Genomic DNA, 18,995 nt, shown 5'->3' with positions numbered 1-18,995 from the left:
TAGGCATGAACAGGTCATTATATCTTATTTCGATTTATTTTTTAAAAATAAAAATGCTTGCCCAGCATACTTTCGGTGGTGCACCTATAGAAGTTGGTCAGGAAATGTGATGGCATGCTGAACTTTTTCAGTCTGCGAAGAAAGAATAGGCACTGCAGTGCTGTCTTGGCTACGCAGCTGGTGTGGTGGGACCAGGTTAGGTCTTCTGTGATGTTAGCACCTAAGAATTTAAAACTTCTGACCCTCTCCACTGCAGACCTGCTGATGTAAATGGGTGCATGGTCTGCTCTCAGGTTTTCTGTTGTCCACAATCAAATCCTTGGTCTTACTGGTGTTCAGAGAGAGGTTGTTGTCCTGGCACCATGCTGTCAGGATTTCAACATCCTGCCTGTACGTAGTCTCATCGCCGTTTGTGAGCAAGCCGATGACCGTCTGCAAACTTAATGGTGGGGGTTGTTTTGTTCTTGGCAACACAATTGTGAGTGAATAAGGAGTAGGGGAGAGGGCTTGTCACTAACTGCACACAGGCACGCAGACACCGTCGCATTCCCATGAGCACCCGATCACTCGCTAATTAACTTCACTCACCTTGTCTATTTAAACTCCCACTCTGCAACTTGTCCTTGCTCACTATTGAGGTTTCCTCAGCCAGTGCTATGTTTCCAGTTCGTGACTTTGTCCGACCTCTTGTTTTTCTTGTAACCCTCTGGATTTCTGACCCTTTGCTCCTGATATCTGACCTCGCTCTAGCTTGACAATTTGGATTACGTTCACCTTAGGAATTCAGTTTTGTCGCCCTCTGACTCTGCACAGGGTCTATTTCCCTACCTTTTCACTCGGCACACAGCCTTGGGGGGCACTGATGTTCAGAGTCAGGGTGGAGGATGAATTGGCGCCTAACCTTACCACCTGCGGACAACCCGTCAGAAATTTCAGGATCCAATTGCAGAGAGGGGAGCTTAGTTCTAGGACCTGGAGCTTGGTGACAAGCCTTAAGGGTAAAATGGTGTTGAATGCTGAGCTGTAATCAACAAACAGCATTCTCACATAAGTTCGTTTTTTGTCTAGGTGTGAGAGGGGGGTAGTGTGTAGAGCAGTGGCGATGGCATCCTCAGCTGATCTGTTCTGTCGGTATGCAAACTGCAGTGCGTCCAAGGTGTCAGGCAGTGAAGAGGTGATGTGTGCTTTGATCAGCGGCTCGAAGCACTTCATGACGACTGATGTGAGTGCAACGGGGCAGTAATCGGCTAACTCTGGTTTTCCTGGGGATCGGAACAATGTTGGTTTTCTTGAAGCAAAATGGGACTGTGTATTGAGTAAGGGAAAGATTGAATATGTCCATGAAGACGTCTGCCAGCTGGTCTGTGTAAGCCTTTAGAACTTGGCCAGGGATAGTGTCAGAGCCAGGAGCTGTGCGTGGATTTGTCTTCCTAAAAACTTGATACACATCAGCTCTGGAGACAGACAGTTGGTATTCCCCCTGGTTTACGGGGATTTTCTTAGCTGGTTCTGTGGTATGGACTTCGAACCGAGCATATAATGAGTTTAGTTCATCAGGGAGAAAGGTGGTTTATGTCGTATTGCTGTGTTGCGCTTCATCGTCTGTGATGGTGCAAATTCTGTTCCACATATTCTGGGTGTCTCAGGCAACATTCTGGTTTCGCTCTATAGTTATGTTAAACTCTTTTGATGGCTTTTCTGAGGTCAGATCTGGATTTTATGTACATGTTCATGTCTCCGGAGTTGAAAGCGATTGTTCTTGCTTTGAGCTTAGCACGTATTTCAACATTTACCCATGGTTTTTGATTTGGGTATGTGCGAACTGTAATCCTGGTGACAACATCTTCTATGCATTTAGTGATATAGCTAGTAGCATATTCCGCGTACAGGTTAATGTCATTCTGGGCAGCGGCCGCTTTCCTCCAGGAACAGGTACAAGACTCCATAGTCCAGTGCAGCGGCAATGCTTGTTAATAAGACAGAATTAAGTGTTGCTGTGCTTTCCCATCTCTCTCTTCATCTCTGTGGTGCAGCCACAGAGAAGCTATTCATGCAGGCTGATTTAAAGATGTTTTCTTTTGATAAGGTACAGCTCCCAAATGGGGATGCACTTAGCTAAGCCTGGCTATCATGATCAATGGTCATCCATTGGGGCCTAAAGGTCTGCAAGATTCCAAGGGAGAGCCTCATCCAAGTGGTTTACAACCCCAAGGTCAGAGGGCATGGTTACTCATCATCAGCCAATCAGGAACTGGTAGGGCTGAGTAACCCACGTGGGTCTCTGATGCCCATGAAACTTTCAGCCAATGAACAACCTGAAGTTCCTCCAGGTAAAAACAGGCAACACAGAGAGCCTGAAAGGGAATTCCAGAGAAGGAGAATTCCAGGGGTGCGAGACAATTCCAGGGCAGGACAGCCCAGGAGCAGAAAGGCTCCCAAGGGCAGGACATTCTCGTAGCGCGCCTCTTGACCATCCTGAGACTCAGCCCGGACAACCACGTAACGGCCAGTGTGTCCGAGTGCCAGAACTTTCCTTTGTTCTAAGAGTCGAGAGCGGAGGTTGCCAGAGAGTAACCAAAAGATCCACCCGAGGTTAGCATCAGCAGCAAGCCTCGTGAGCAGGTCGGAACTGTGGACAGCTGAATCAGTATTCAGAACTAGCTCTTCATCAGGAACGAACCGGTCTTCTTCACTAACTAGCAGGTCTTCAGAGAGCATCAGCAGCGCACCGTCGCAAGCCGCACAGCACAGCCTGGCATGGAGCCAGAGAGCGCGGATTAAACAGCAACAAGCCTGCAACTGTTTCTTTGCTTGTGCCCGCAGGAGATCAGAATCCCCAGAGATTGGATGAGTATTCAACTTCACTGCATTACTGCTCAAGAATTCAATTTTTATCCCAACCAGTTGATATCAATTTAATTCCTAAGAGTTATGTACTTGTTTGAGTATCTAAGGTAGAAGTTGTAACCAAGTTCAATTACGAAACGGTCTAAATGAATGATATACCGAACGTATGTCCTCTTGATATGTGTAACTCTTTGTAACTGAATGAATATATATCTTTTGTATTCTGATAACCCTCACGATAAGATCTGTTAGGTTTACATGCATATTCTATGTATTAATAAATGTATCCTCGTGTATTAGTACCTGTGTGTGTGCGTTGTTTGAGTTATATCGCATGGTTGGATTCTAAGGCCATTAAAAGAATCAATTTTGTGATTTCCTGCCACAATTAATAATTGTCCCAGTAAATGCCCAAACCCCTACAGAACTGGTGCCTCGTGAGAGCACACTACACCAGGTAGTCTAGGTAATCCATCATTATTTTTCGTGCAAATCTAATTGTGCCGATAGACGATCTTATGTCCATTTGTCGGTCATAGCTGATCACCCAACAAGCGGTATGTACAGTTAGCAGTACGGAAAACAACATAAAGTAGAGAAATAGAATAACAGCAACACTGAGCCCTCAGCACCATACTGAGCACACGTCCATCTGCTCTCCAGCTTTGTTTCGTTGCAATTCAGCACAGAGCTGAAGATTATCTCTAGATAGAACCGTGTTAAATAGTCTGCAGACCAGTAGCAATTTTTAAAGTTAATTGCAATTGACCACAGGTGTTTTTCTATAGCTGTCAGGTGCAGTTCATTTACATGAAGGAAATCTCTTACCGAGTAAGATTACAGTGCATTAAGTAGTAGAGGATACTTACTGAGTAACCTGATGCGTTTAAAAGCAGCACAACTGGGCAGGAGTCAAACTTGCAACCTTCTGGTTTGTAGTCAGATGTGTTATCCATTGTACCACTGGCGTGATGCTGTTGAACTGTAACACAGTGAGCTTAGTGCTGCTACTAGCAATGCGTTACCCTGGTCCATTATTTTCCAAAAGTGAGAAACACTTGTTTTCTAAGTTTTGTCTGTTTTAAAACATCATCTCTCAAACCAAGAGTTTATCCTTTGCCCTGCAAGTCCGATTCATTTGGATTTCAAAGAAAAAAAATGTTTTCTTCCAAAACATCTTAAATTTGTCACTTCATCCAGACTCTACCTCTCTCTTGAAGTGGTACAGCAGACCTTTCCAGGTGAGCAGATCACAGAGTCCGAAATGAGCTTCCTCCATCAAGCAAAGTACCTGAACTTGACTCTGTCATCATAAAAGCACCCCTGTAATAAAGCAATTAAATCCGAAATCAAGAGGGGAATTACCTACTGAAGTTCAAGAAGTCATCAATTTTAACCTAGCAAACACATTAAAGGCTGCATCTATACAAGTACGATTCTAGAAATGCTCACCAGATTATGTTTTAAGAAGGAGCTGCGGCTCAGGTTCCACCGAGATATAAACTCAGATGGCTGGATTCAGAATGCAGACTGATGGCATATAGATCCCTCGGTGATCTTCTGCATGTTCAAACCACCAGCATGTGACGACTCTGTGTCACCGAGCCCGACTCATGGTAAAGTGAAAAAAAAATGCCCTCAACATTGCTGACATTTTTTTGCCAGCTGGGAATATTTCTTCAGCATTGATAAGCAAGGTTTGTATTTCATCTTTCGCAAGTTTTATCAATTTCAAGAAAAACAAGTTGTTCAAGAAAGGAAATTAATATTTGCATTCAACTATATCAAGCCGTAGGTGGTTGTCCATAATGATCAATTCTATACAACAAGACAGGAAGAAATGCATTGCTGGAAATTGGACCCATAATCTCCTGTTTATTAGACAGGTGCTTTAACCAAGTAAGCCACTGCACTCCACTTTTACAGCCGCTTGGACTTATCGTTCTGAGACATCTGCATTCAGTGTGTGCTGAGCGTGCTCGCTGAGCAAGTTGCCACCTTTACATGCAATTGCAGCAACGGCACCAAGAGAAAGGATGAGAAATGGCTTTTATCTGGAACTTTTCATGTCCAAGGAGCTCAATGTGTTTTCCATGTACAGCAGGGTGTCCTCTACACTGGCCACTGAAGCACAGCGTAGGCTTGGTGGTTTGACATCTCCCAAGGAAAATTTTGAAATCGCATGCGGAACAGGAAAATTCCCCTCGATGATCTGCTTATCTGTTGTGTTCTTCATGCATGGGTTCAAATCCCATACTTGTCAATCTCAACATCTGACACATGTGCCATTTCTAAGTTGAGCTTGTGTTCTTTTGTTCTTTTGCTCCGGTACAGCAAAAGAGCAATAATATTTCTAGCGGTGGCTGAACATGGTATAGTAGGCTAACATCAGTATCAAGCAGTGACAGTATCAGTATCAGATGAGGCTGCAGTACTTTGGTTTAGGAGCAGCAATATCTTTCTTGTGGAAAGAGGGATGACTGCAGTAATACAGCTCTTTGGAGCGAAAAAGTATCAACTATGGACATAAAGTCAACAGTTACGTTTAGAAGCTAAAGACATAGGCACCAATGCTCCAGGTAAAACTGGAGCTCACAATCTCTGCATGACTCCATTGTGCACTGCTGTATACATACCACACACTAACTGACTGTGCTATTGGAGCTGCACAACCTGCTCTCCTCACACAGACTGGCACTGCACAAACACAGGGTGAAATGTACCCTTGCTGAAGAACCACACCCTGAGAGAGGAAACACCTCAGAAAATGGAGGTGCAGTCCGAAATGGAAATCTAATGGGTAAATTGATTCTTAGATGTAACTGCTGTGCTGCGTGCAGGTTGTCAGAAAACAGTTTGTCAAGACAGGACATAACTCTCTAAATTACCAAATTAGCCAAGTGCAATTGCTAAACTTTGCAGAATATGTATTGGCGCTTCTTCTTTCGTTTCTATGTTGTAATCTTTCTTGTCCTAAGGAAAGGGGAAGTATTAGAAAAGGGACTAAGTGCTGTATTTTTCCACTGCATCCAACATCTTTATAAAAAACCTGTACTGCCACTGTACTGCAAGTGGAGTCTTTGAGGCACTCTGCAGAGTGACAGCAGGGCTCAAAATATTGCAATATTGAAATAAAGTTCCAGATTTCACCTGACCAGGGTGGCCAAGAATGTGGTGCTGGGCGCCGTGTGGCCTGAAGGATTTTGTGAGTAATGTAGCTTGGTTATTTGATGTTGGTCGGTCGCCATACGTTTCAGGTGGAGGTGATGTGGTGCCCTTGCCTGGCGTTGTGGCCGAAGAGAGTCCAACCCCTTCGCGGCAAGGGGACAGTTAGGAATAGCATGTCGAACTTGATTTCAATGAACAGGAATACTTCATTACTACAATACTACTCAGATGTATGTCTGAGAAAAGCTTTATGTTGAATTTCTTCAATATCTCAGTTGGTAGATTGGAGGATTGTGGTAGGAATCCTTAAGTCACTGGTTCGAATCCGGCTCGAAGGAAGGCACAATTTGTGTCCTTCAATCAAAATGTAAAAATAGCAAATTGCATTCACTTAGATGTTGATCGAAAGCTCAATGAACGATGAAACAGAGACTCCTGTTCTGAATTCTCCACTCCTTGGAGTGTCCTGTTTTCACCAAGATCAAACTAAATCAGTACGAGGGATTCTAACATATTCTAATGATTCAAAGACTCTGTAACTGCGTATTTATAACATATTCAAGCCTGTGCTCTAAAAGAAGAAATATAACAAATATAACCTCTGTGGTGTCACTGGTAAAAACATCAACACTTTTGGTTGAAGATCCAGGTTTGCTTCTGGTTTTTCATGGCATCATCGCTTCAGCATCTCCAGTGTGTTTCTTTGAAAGATACTGTTTTTTCCAACTTCATTACCTACAGCTTTCTTTGAGCAAAGGTAGGTCGTTATAGAAAGAAAAGTTTTAATAAAATGTTATTTTTAAGGACTTTCTGAATTGAGTTTAATAAGTGTCAGTATGTTGTATTACTGTTATTTAGTATCAAATATTTATTTTTTATTATTAGGATTTGTGTACAGAAGGATGCGATGAAAAGAAAAACGTTCAGTTCCATACTGTTGGGTATAATACTCTTCCATGTCAGAACACTATCGGAGTCTCTGCCCGCCCCATTACGCTGAACTGACCCCTGAAACCTCACCCTATCAGCTTTTGCCTTTCTTTTCCTTTTCACATCCCATGTAAGAATGTCACAGTAAGGTGAACCCTTTGGGTGAGGAATGTTCCTGCCTCGTGTACGACTACGCCACCTAGCAATACAAACGGGGTGCTAGGACCCCTCTACATAGCCACAGGTTCTGTTTATCTCCCAGAATCACCAATGCACACACAGACCAGCAACAAGCATTCATATTGCATAAGTGCCCTTTTATTTTCCAACTACATTCACATTCACTATCACCCAAAGATGCAACAAAAACAGCATTTCCAGCAAGAAAAAGGCCCTTCCTGGGGTCATCCAGGTCATCCAGAGAAATACACAATAGAAATCCTCTATTCCCCTCGGTTTGAATCGGCTAGCTGGGTCGGTTTCTTTGTTCCTTGTCTTCAGGTGTTAAAAGTCTCTGTACAGTACCTCTGTTCCAATGCCAATATCTACCGTGGTCGTCAGTAACTGAACCAATAGTTCCTTGCCTCCAGGTATTTGAAGTCTCTGCACAGTACCTCTGTAGTCTCGTGCTCTGCAGCTTCCCTTGTGCTGCCTGTGTCATCTCCAGGTTCCCTAAGGAATCGGTAGCCCCCTCTGTTCTGTCTCAGTTGTTTTTATCCCACTCCTTAGCCAATCCCTTTCAGAGGGTTTTCCACTGTCCCTGTTAGAATCGGGTTTGCCCAGTATTATTCCAGGAGGAAGCTTGTGTTGTTTGAGGGGTGTGGGAGTGCCAAGCTAGGTGTTGTGGGACCTTATCACTTCATTGTTCACTCTCTGGCTCTCCCTCTTCCTTCCTTGGTCTGGCTAAAACTGGCTCAGTGACTCCTCACACCTCCAAGTATCGATACCTAATTGCTTCCTGAACGACTTGGGTGTGACTGTTGTTACTGACTGTTCCAAGCTAATAATTCATTGGGACAACTGCAGTCGCCACCTGGCAACATTGACACCATCCTGGAAATCAACATAACCTAATCAATCCCAGCCTGCTACTGCCTCAGTGGCCCACATCCTGCAACAAGAACAATTCTAGTAGTTGGACATATGGCGGTATTGCAATTAATGCACAAAGTATATTATCAGTAGAAATGTAGAAATTTGATGTTGAACTACACTGCATCAGGCTGTATGTGTGAGAAAAGCTGTACCTTCCGCCCTTCGACTGGAGATTGTTATGATCGATATTGAACTATCTAAGAAAACCAAGCATAATCAGACACACAGGCAGATTTTCAAAAAGCATTTAGGAGTTGACAGGGTCAGCTGTATCAGTGGTACAGCCCAGGCGTATTTAGACAACATGTCTATATATGTTAACATGTAACAGAAACCGTCGTTGAAGTCTCTGTACACGCTTACGTCCACCAAGTCAGCCTGCAACTGCCAGTCCATATCAGGCACCAGCGTCCTGATTCTATGAGCAAGCTAATCGTACAGCCATTCTAACACATGTCCGCGGCTTGTGCTCACACCCCGGGAACTTGCAGCCCTCACCAGACTCCCCACACTGCCGTAACTCCCCGATTCCTTAGGGGTATAATATAGTGCACTCAAACCCACTGCAGTCATGATCGCCAATTGATGCCAATACGCACTTTTATACATATATTTATAAAAGAGTTTGACGAAAGCTGTTGCTTCCCATTACTATCATTTTACATGGCCATAACTTTATTGAACAAATGGTTTAAATGATCAAGGTCATTGATGGAAAAAGTATGTGAACCCTTATATTTAGGAGCTAGTGGAACCTCCTTTATTGGCAATAACGTCAACCAAATGCTTTCTGGAGCCTTTTTTTGTCAAAAATGACAAAATATAAAACCCATTCAATGATACAGAAATGTTATAACAGTCTTAAGAAAATACATCCATCCTCAAATTCAACACAATAAACAGAAAACCACAAAACAATATTAACATTTGTACTACAACTTCTTCTTCCTCATTCAGAATACTTCACTAATTCTTTCCCACTCTATTCACTATTGTCCATGCATACAGCCCTTGCTTTCAGAGCAATATCTGAATCAAGGTCCAAAGCGGTAAGAAAGCTGAATTACGCAAAACTCATAAGGCACTGGGCATCACTGTAAGCCATCATGTTCTACTTGCATGGTCCTACTAGAAGAATATCACCTGTTAGTCTTTGTTGCGCATCAAGCAAAGTACCTGAACTTGACTCTGGAATGGTAAAACTGTACAATAAATGGATGAAAGCGAAAATCATGAGCAGAATTTCACACTTAAGTTGAAAAATTAATCGATTTTAAGAAGAAGAGACAGGTATGTTTTGTGACTCACAATGATCCTCTTCTCGATCCAAAAAAGATTCATATTATGGTGCCCTCGCCTGGCGGTGGAAGGGAAGGCCTGCCAGAGTGCTGGATGTCCCCAGTGACCAGCACTACAGCTACTTGGCGTTGGCATCGGCCCTCCTGACGTGTTTCGGCAGAGGAGAGGAGGTGTACGGATTGCTGCGGACAAAGCTGGCCCAACAACGGCACCTATCGGGAGAGCCCCTGGTGCCGGTTGCTGCAGACCTGGCCTACTTAACCGCCAGGTTACCCAAACCCTCTCAGAAGTGGCTCACCAGGAGATAGCACTCCAGGTGTTCCTCCGGGCCTTGGCGCTGATAGAGTTGTAGCACCATGTGATGCTGGTTGCGCTGGTCTCCTTGGAGCAGGGTTTTGTGCTGGATGAGCAGGCCGATGCTGTGTTTGAGAAGGGCGCTCCTTGCCGGGCAGTGGAGGCCACATCAGAGGAATCGGGAGAGGAGGAGGAGATGACCAGTGTGGCAACACCAGCGGAGCAGCGACAGCTGGTCACCTGCTACCTTCCACCTGCTAAGGAGAACTTCACCCAGGAGTGCCAGGCACCGGAGCCCCAGGGCTGCTGGAAGCCATTGGGAAACGGGATTGGGGCAACCTAAAGGGTGGCAGGCCACTCTTGAATCATGCTACCCTGCTCCGGAGAGCCCAGAGGAGTGCTACACCCCACCTGCCACAGTGGGCAGGCACTGTCAGGCCCTGGTCAACACCGGCTCGACCATCACCCTGCTCCAGACCCCCAGGATGGGTGACCACCAGCCTGCACCTGAGGACGGTGATGGGACAGTGCGCAGACTGTGCAGTTTTGGGCCACAAGGGTGAAACACCCCTTTTATCTCGCCCCAATCCGTGAGGACTACATCCTGGGGTTGGACTGGGTGCAGCAGGTGAGTGGCTGCCTAGACTTGAGCCGGCGGGAGTCGGTGGGTCAGGAGGAATGGATCTGTCTCGCAGGGGGGCGGGGTGGAGGGTGTCCGGGGCATGCAGGCTGACTGGAGCGGGAAGGGTGGGTGGCTTCCGGGCCACCCAGGCGGGCGGTTGGCAGGGTGGCTGCTGGGGGGAGCGCGGGGGCCAAGCACAGGGAGGAGACAAGGCATGCTGTAGGGGAGTTGCTGTGGCGTAGCAGTGAGGGCCTCACCCGAGACCAGCAGCGGTCTCTCCTCACCGAAAACAAAATTTTATTCGCGGCAAGGGATGAGGACTGCATCCGCACTGCTCTCGCACAGCACAAAATTGACACCGGGGATGCATGGCCTATTCGCATTCCACCCCAGCGGATGGTCCACGTTAAGCGGGAGTGATCGAGCCCTCCGTGTGCCCGTGGTCCTCTCCAGTTGTCCGGATCTGGAAGACGGACGGCTTGTGGAGGTTTTGTTTACAACAAAAAGCTGAACGAGGTAACCCGGAAGGAGTCCTATCCGCTTCTGCGGAAAGATGATGCCCTGGACTATGTTTCAGGGTCAACCTGGTTCAGCTTGCTCGACCTCTGCTGTGGCAACTGGCAGGTTCCACTCGCTCCCGAGACTAGCCCAAAGACGGCCTTCTTCATCGGCCAGGGGCTCTGGCAATTCACGGTCATGCTGTTTGGACTGTGTATTGCCCCGGCGACGTTTGAGTGGTTGATAGAGCGAGTGCTGGCATCAGTCCCCTGGATCAAGTGTGTTGTGTATTTAAATGACCTACTCGTGCATGCCCGGGGTTTCGAGCAGGCTCTGGCGAACCTTCGATTAGTGTTGGGCTGCATTCGGCGGGCCGGGTTGAAGCTCAACCCCAGGAAATGTGAACTCGTGAGATGGGTGGTTACTTTCCTGGGGCATGTGGTCAGCCTGCAAAGGGTGGCCACAGACCCGGTGAAGGTCCCTGCGGTGCATGACTGACTGATGCCCTGCACTGTGGCAGAGCTCCGTAGGTTCCTGGGGTTGGCGTCTTACTACTGGAGGTTTGTTTGGGACTTCGCCAGCCTCACCGCTCCGCTGCACTACCTCATGGAGAAGGGGTGCCATTTCATGTGGGACGTGGAGTGTGAGGAGGCCTTCTGGGGTTTTCGGGAGGCGCTAGTGGGGGATCCTGTCCTGGCCTTCCAGGATCCGACGCTGCCCTATGTGCTCGATACTGACGCTAGTGACACGGGAGTGGGAGCAGTACTAGCACAGGAGGGTCCGGACGGGGAAAGAGTTGTCACGTATTTTAGCCAGACACTCAGCAAGGCCATGAGAAATTATTGTGTCACTTGGAGGGAGTTGCTGGCTGTGGTCTGCGGTCTGCCATTTCAAGCCCTACCTGTTCGGGACTCATCCCTCATGTGTCCCTCACCTGCCTGCTGAATTTCAAGGAGCAAGAGGGCCAAATGGCTAGGTTGAGTTTTTGCAGGAGTACGACTTCAAGGTTGTGCACCATGCGGGGTCTCACCACTGAAATGCAGAGGCTCTCTTGCAGCACCCCTCCGAGGCAGCGGACTGGCGGTACTGTGCCCAGCGGGAGCAGCATAAGGAGGCCAGGCCACGTCCTTGAGCGGTGTTCGGTGTCGCGACAGCAGGAGGAGCTCTGCTTGTGCTCCACTGGAAGGCAGTGGGGACCCAGCCCACGCAGGAGGAGCTCGCCCCTCACCCCAAGACCGTGAAGGCTCGCTGTGCTCTGTGGGAAGCCTTGGAGGTGAGGGACGGGGTGCTGCGCTGGGGGTGGCGGGTACCCTCCAGCGGTGAGGTCAGGTGTGCAGTCTGTGTGGCCCAGAAGGGCCCTCCCGAGCTCATCCGGGCGCCCCTCCATCAGCACTAAGTGGGGGCGCCCATGGAGCGAGTTGGGGTGGACACACTGGGCCCATTTCCATGCACCAAGGTGGGCAACTGCTACGTCCTGGTGACAGTGGATTATTTTACGAAGTGGCACGAGGCTTACGCCCTCCTGGATCAGAGCACGATCACTGTGGCCGAGGCCCTGTTGGATGGAATGTTCGCCAAGCTGGGGGTGTCGGAGGAGCTCCACAGTGACCAGGGGTGGAACTTCGAGTCCCACGTGTTCACGGGGGTGTGCCAGCACCTGGGGATTAAGAAAACGAGGACCACCCCACTGCACCCCCAGAGCCACGGGTTGGTGGAGCTTTTCAATTGGATGCTCTCCACTCAACTGGCCACCTTGGTCTCGCAGCACCAGCAGGACTGAGACCGCCACTTACCCCTCGCAGTCTGGGCGTACTGGACCGCTGTGCAGGAGTCCACTGGGTGCACCCCGGCCTTGCTCATACTGGGCCAGGAGCTACGTACTCCAGTGGATCTGGCATTTGATTCACCACTGGGAGGAGAGCCAGCCAGGCCAGATTACAAGTGGGACCTGCGAATACACACTTCAGCTGAACACTACATTGTCTTGTATGTGTGAGAAAATCTGCATGTTTGTTCCTTGGATAGATCAGTTGGTAGAGCAGAGGACTGTAGCGGAAAGAGGTGGGGATCTTTAGGTTTAGGTTTTTAATTTGAGGCTTTTTATATATCGTGTATGCCTCAGCTAGGAGTATATGACCACAATCTGCATAGTGTACAAAGTAAATTATTTTCACAGTATGTAATTTATTTACACATCTTTGCATACAGGGATTTTTCTGAGGGGTTCCTGACCCACCTGCCTGAAAATAAATAGTAAAATTTTGATCGTTTGAATGCCTGTAGATTTTCTATTTTTATCTTTTTATTAAGGAAGCCAATTTCCTTGACATCCCCCCCCCCAACTTTATATTTCCTAGTCCTTATAATACCTTACATACAACAGTCACCGTTTCCTTACTAACTGCATGCATTAAAATTGTCTGTAGGTGCACATCAGCACGTAATAGGGGGCACGCTAAACCAGCCATTGTGTCAAAGCACTATCTATCCCAATAGAGGAAGCGCAGTGCAGAGCTAAATGCTCTTGCAGAATCCAGCGGTGATGATCAAAATGAAAGTTTTCATGAAGATGACACTAAGAATGAAGATGTGGAACAATCATCTGGTGATATGGGTGCTAGTGTCAATGATGACATTATACATCAGAGCTCAAATGTCTATGGGTACACTAAAGATGTTCTTTCTTCTGAAGAAGAAATCTTGAACAAGGAGCAGATTTTTGACTCTGATGAATCCGAGGTAACTGACCCCAGTCCTGAATCTATTGACCTTGTAGATTAGGCACAGACTGACCCAGCAGGGCCAAATCTATTTACTGAACTTGTAGCTTGGTCAGCTAAGCATGGTTGTAAAAGAGAGTGTTTCAATGATTTATTGGAGATATTGCGACATCAGGGGCACAAGCTACCAAAGGACTCTCTTACAAACACCTAAGAAAGAGCAAGTCAGTGATAAATTTAGTGGCCAGTACATTTACTTTGGATTAAGGTTACTACAACTTTGGAACTTTGTTTTCTAAGACTGAGCAAGTACTGCATAAAAGTGCAGTTAATACGTGAACATGTGTTTGTTACATTGAATGGTCGTGTGTAATGTGTATGTCTGATTAGCTGATTAATGAAGATCTAGTAGTAAAAATAGCGTCCATATTATTTCCAGATAAACCAACTTTGGAGAGTACCGAAGAGTGCCAGAGAGTGTGAAATTATTGATTATTGATTTTTTAATTTCATTTTTACATGAAATTTTTACTTTGATCAAGTACACAAAATATCTATCCACAAAATATAATTTATATATACTTATGTACTAACCCCTGAATTTGCAAGGTGTAAAACTGCAAAATTGTCTTTTAAAATATGACTACAGTCCTACATTTGATCCTAAACATCTGAGTAAATAAACGTTGAGTGGGAACTCACTTGAAAAATATTTAAGCTCAGTGATAATTTGGTTTTCAGACTGATTTTCATGACAAATGAACTGATGATAGAATTCAAGAAAAGAGGGGCCAGGGAGACACAAATCTTTGTATAGTAATTAAAGGTACTCTTATTCTATATTGTACTTTCAAACTTTAGGTACTGTTTAATTAGGACAGACTTCATTACTCAATTACTATAATGCAAGTCAAATTTTATACATTGACTAACCTTTGATCTTAGTAAATCTTAATGGTTCTTTTTTTAGATTATGTTCAAGAAGAGATTAGTCATCATTTCTTTTAGTATTAATTAACTAAAATTTTCTCCTAGCTGCAGTGCTGAAGTCCCACCCAACAGCAACAGAAAAAGAAATAAAGGAGCACATAATGCATTATTTGAAGAATGTGTATGCAAGGCAGGGGGCCAGGAAGTCTGGACACTGAAAATAAGTTGCTATTAGGACAATTAGACAGGGCTTTGCAAATGGTGGACAGTAAAAATCTTCTTAACTTCACATTGCAATAATATTTTCTCAGAAATACAGAAGTTGTACATTTTAAAACTTACATTTGGATCGAAATGTGGTTTTAAGTTTGATATTAAACTCTCATTCAATTAGCGTGTGGCTTGTCATTGTCGATATCAATTACAGTTAGCGTGTTCATGTAATTAGCAATTAGAGTTCACATCAGCAATGTAACTATTATTTTTAATATTTATCAACAAAGGGTACTCAAATCACATTCTATTTGGACTAAATTGTGCAATTTACCATATACGTGAACCCACAATTGCATCTTTAATATGGTAAATAGCCCTTGCTCTGTCATTAGAGTTTGTAGTTTTGATGCAGGTATAGCAATTATTGAACACTAGTTGCTTTTGATGATTGACCATGTGTTTGTCATTACTATATGTATATATTTTGCCATGTTACTAGAATTTGTAGCTGAAGTTTAAGATAAGTTGGGGTTTTTTTGATGATGATGATTGGCCATATGTTAATTACAATATTTTTGCTATGTCAGTTTTTAGATGGAAAAAAATATAAAATTGTTCAGTACAAACATGTCAAGTTGAGTAATAGCTGAAGGCTACGTAATGAAACTTTTTTATGATTGGCCATATATTTGAAACGTTTCATGAGTACTTCTGTTATTAGTTACTTCTAGTATTAGACCTTGCAAGTGTATTGTGCTGAGTGGTATGTGAATAATGTTTCTGGTATCATTTAAACTACATATTTTCCAGGTGCAAATGATTGTATATTTTCAGAATACATTGCTAAACCAAATGATTGGCATGATTTACTAGTTTCTGCACCTATAAAACCAATCTTTGATGTATAATAGACCTCTAACCATATATGTATAATAGTCCTCTAAAGTTATCTATATAATAGAACTCCAACCATATATGTGTAATGGACATATAATCATAGATGTATAACTGACGTATAACAATATACATATATTTGAATTTCGATATAGACGTAGTACGGACCACATTTATACGTCTAAGGTATGTGTTTAATAGAAGTACATTCTACATCTTTTGCCCACTGGGGATGTAGGTATAAATCCAGCCATTCAAAATGAGTGAGGTATGCTGCATTAAAAGGCGGTGGACGTAGCACAACATACCGCATGTTTTTTTAAATAGGATAATAGTATTCTGAAGCCCCTTGTAAAACCACCAAGTGGAGCTAATAAAGCTTAATGTTTCATGTACAGCATTTGAGCTGTCGCCAGAAAATGGTCGGTTTCGAATCCCAGTTACTGCTGAGGGACAATCTTTTTCCAATTAAGAATTTATGTTGTATACTGTTTAGACTTTTAATAATTTTAAACTGTGTATTATAGCATGTTAAACATTAAACATTAAAAAGTCAGTGTATTTTATAAAAGCCAGATTGCTCAGTTGGACAAAAGTACACAACCTCTCTCGGCTAGCGGTTGCCCAGTGAAACCGGCACATTCTCACAAGGGCTGAAGGTTTTCCAAGGCTTGTCTCATAAATCAGATCCCCTTCAGGTGATCTGTATTAAATGACCAATTATTCCAATCTTTACTCAATTACTCAATTAAAGCTGGAGCCCAGCATCAATGGCGCTTTGTCATTGATTTTTTCATCTCCTTTTAGTTTTAGGTCTGCACTTTTTTCTCCTCCATTCTGTTTTATTTTTCCACCATCCTGTCTGTTCTTGCCTGCTCTCCAGTTCCTTGTGCAGATGCCTCAGAAGCCTGTCCAGGTGGTCGTCTCCCTCTGGATCCCAAAACCTGTCTGCACCCCCTCTGTGGTTCTTGACGGCAGGATTCCACTCCAAAGTCAAATACCCCTTCTCCCTCGGTGCTCGGCAACAGAACCCTGTTCCAAGCCAGAGATACCCAAGCATCCTCCTTTTCTTCCTGGGAGGTTGGCACATGATGCCACTACATAGCCGAAGACGCTGACCACCAATCTCTTGCTGCTGAGGCAGTCTGCTCAGGCTCCGGTCCAGATCACTCCAGTTCCAGGATTCACTCATCACCGCAGCAGCTTCCGCCATCCAGGACCGCAGAGCTCTCCCCGTCCAGCCCTGCAGCTCTGCTCCAACTCTGACTGCTCGGTGTCTCCTGGCCTCTGCTCCTGGGAATACCAGACTTTTCCCAGCTGGTCTTCATCTCCGGCGGTTCCTTTCCACATCCAGGTCCCCATGATGTCTGTGCCACCGAGGGGGTGGGCCTTTCCCCACGGCCCAGTCTTCTTCCACTTGTTCTTTTCTCTGGCCTCTTTCTGGCCACCCTTCCAGCTCCTCTCCGCGGAGCATTCTTCTCTGGTTCAGGGCTCTTTTCTTTTCCAACCTTGCCTGCCTCTTGGGCTGTCTGGGTTCTGTTCTTTCTTTTTTGCCCTCAGTCTCCTTCCAGTGTCCCAGCCGATCCTCCTGTTGCATCCTGGGGAGACAGGCATCCTTGTCCATTCTGTCTGGAGAGCATTTCTTTGTTCGCCTGGGCTCTGACTGGGACTGCTCCCTGCAGCTGTGCTGACTCAGGGCTCTGAGAGCTGAGAGGGATCTCAGGACAGGTCCTTGCCTCCTGTCCTTCGCAGATGTCTCCAACAGTGGGTCCAGAGGAGACCTCCAGGGATGTGCAGCTTGAATAACAAGCTCAGTGAGAGAGAGCCCTCATCTCAGTAAAGCCCCTGGGGCAAAGCACAGCTGCACCCTGAGGAGACTCCCTTTCCTGTACTGCACATAAGCCTGTTGGTTTTGCTGGGGGTTTGAGAAGGGATGTGAGAACAGATTTTGAGAACCAAAGGGCGGAGCTGCAGTAAAACTGTAGTATAGAAGTTATGAACCTCTGTTATAAAGCATTGTTGTGTGAACAATTTACTGCTGATAATAACCTTATTTTCTATTTAATAGTCTTCCTTTATTTGAGACTTGGCAAAATAGGAGCATGACCCAATCCATTTATTTTTTCATTAAAATGTTATTGGAAGTGCAGTATCAGACAAATACTCTGCCTGTAAATCATTCAGGAGCAAGTGTGTTTAATTGCATTATAAAGCTACATGATAGGTATGCAGCTGATGGGTTTTGTACTCCTGTAATGCAATCAAACTGAACTTTGGCAGATAAATGGAAAAGGAAACTCATCTTGAGTAAATATGAGAGTCCATTAAATACATACAGTGTACCCCAAAAACGGCAGTTTGTGAAGTCTAGTTAGAGGGATTTTCATTATAAATTTGGATAATTTCATATAAAAATGTAGCACTTGTTTTTTATTGAGAAAGGAGGATCATACAAGGGCTGTGATCATGTCATCGTTCTCACTTTGACTTCGGTGTCTGCATTTTGTGGCTGAAGAAAATACAATGAAAGACAAAGCACATCCTGCAAACCTCAAGCAGACATTAAGAATCTTGAAAAGAAAACCTCAATCAGAGCCACAGCAGAGCTGAACAGAGCAGACGAGCCAGCTGTGGAGCTCAGACACTCAAGAAATTCAAGAGATTCTACTCCTCCTGTCACACATAACACTATACAACAAGAGGAAAATAACAGTAATTCTACAGTAAAAAACACACTGTTAATACATATACAACTGAGTTTCAAATAATTTTAGAGTAAACAGGGGTTAAACCCACATTTTTGCTTTGAAAGTATTCAGTTTTAAAGACTGAACCACTGGTTGATAATATTTATAGGCAAAAAGGTAAGCATGTTTAGATGTTCATGAGTTACTGCTTGCAATTTAAATAAAAAAAACATTTGAAGTGTATCTTTCCATAATGATAATATACAGTGGTGTGAAAAAGTGTTTGCCCCCTTCCTGATTTCTTATTTTTTTGCATGTTTGTCACACTGAAATGTTTCAGATCATGAAACAAATTGAGATATTAGACAAAGATAACACAAGTAAACACAAAATGCAGTTTTTAAATGAAGGTTTTTTATTATTAAGGGAAAAAAAATCCAAACCTACATGGCCCTGTGTGAAAAAGTGATTGCCCCCTAAACCTAATAACTGGTTGGGCCACCTTTAGCAGCAACAACTGCAATCAAGCGTTTGCGATAACTGCCAATGAGTCTTTTACAGCGCTGTGGAGGAATTTTGGCCCACTCATCTTTGCAGAAGTGTTGTAATTCACCCACATTAGAGGGTTTTCGAGCCTTAACCGCTTTTTTAAGGTCATGCCACAACATCTCAATCGGATTCAGGTCAGGACTTTGACTAGGCCACTCCAAAGTCTTCATTTTGTTTTTCTTAAGCCATTCAGAGGTGAACTTGCTGGTGTGTTTTGGATCATTGTCCTGCTGCAGAACCCAAGTG

Source organism: Atractosteus spatula (assembly GCF_055471065.1).
Source record: "Atractosteus spatula isolate fAtrSpa1 chromosome 16 unlocalized genomic scaffold, fAtrSpa1.hap1 SUPER_16_unloc_1, whole genome shotgun sequence".
Taxonomy (NCBI): Eukaryota; Metazoa; Chordata; class Actinopteri; order Semionotiformes; family Lepisosteidae; genus Atractosteus; species Atractosteus spatula.
The sequence above is the reverse complement of the archived record's forward strand: the minus strand, read 5'-3'. Positions refer to the sequence as shown.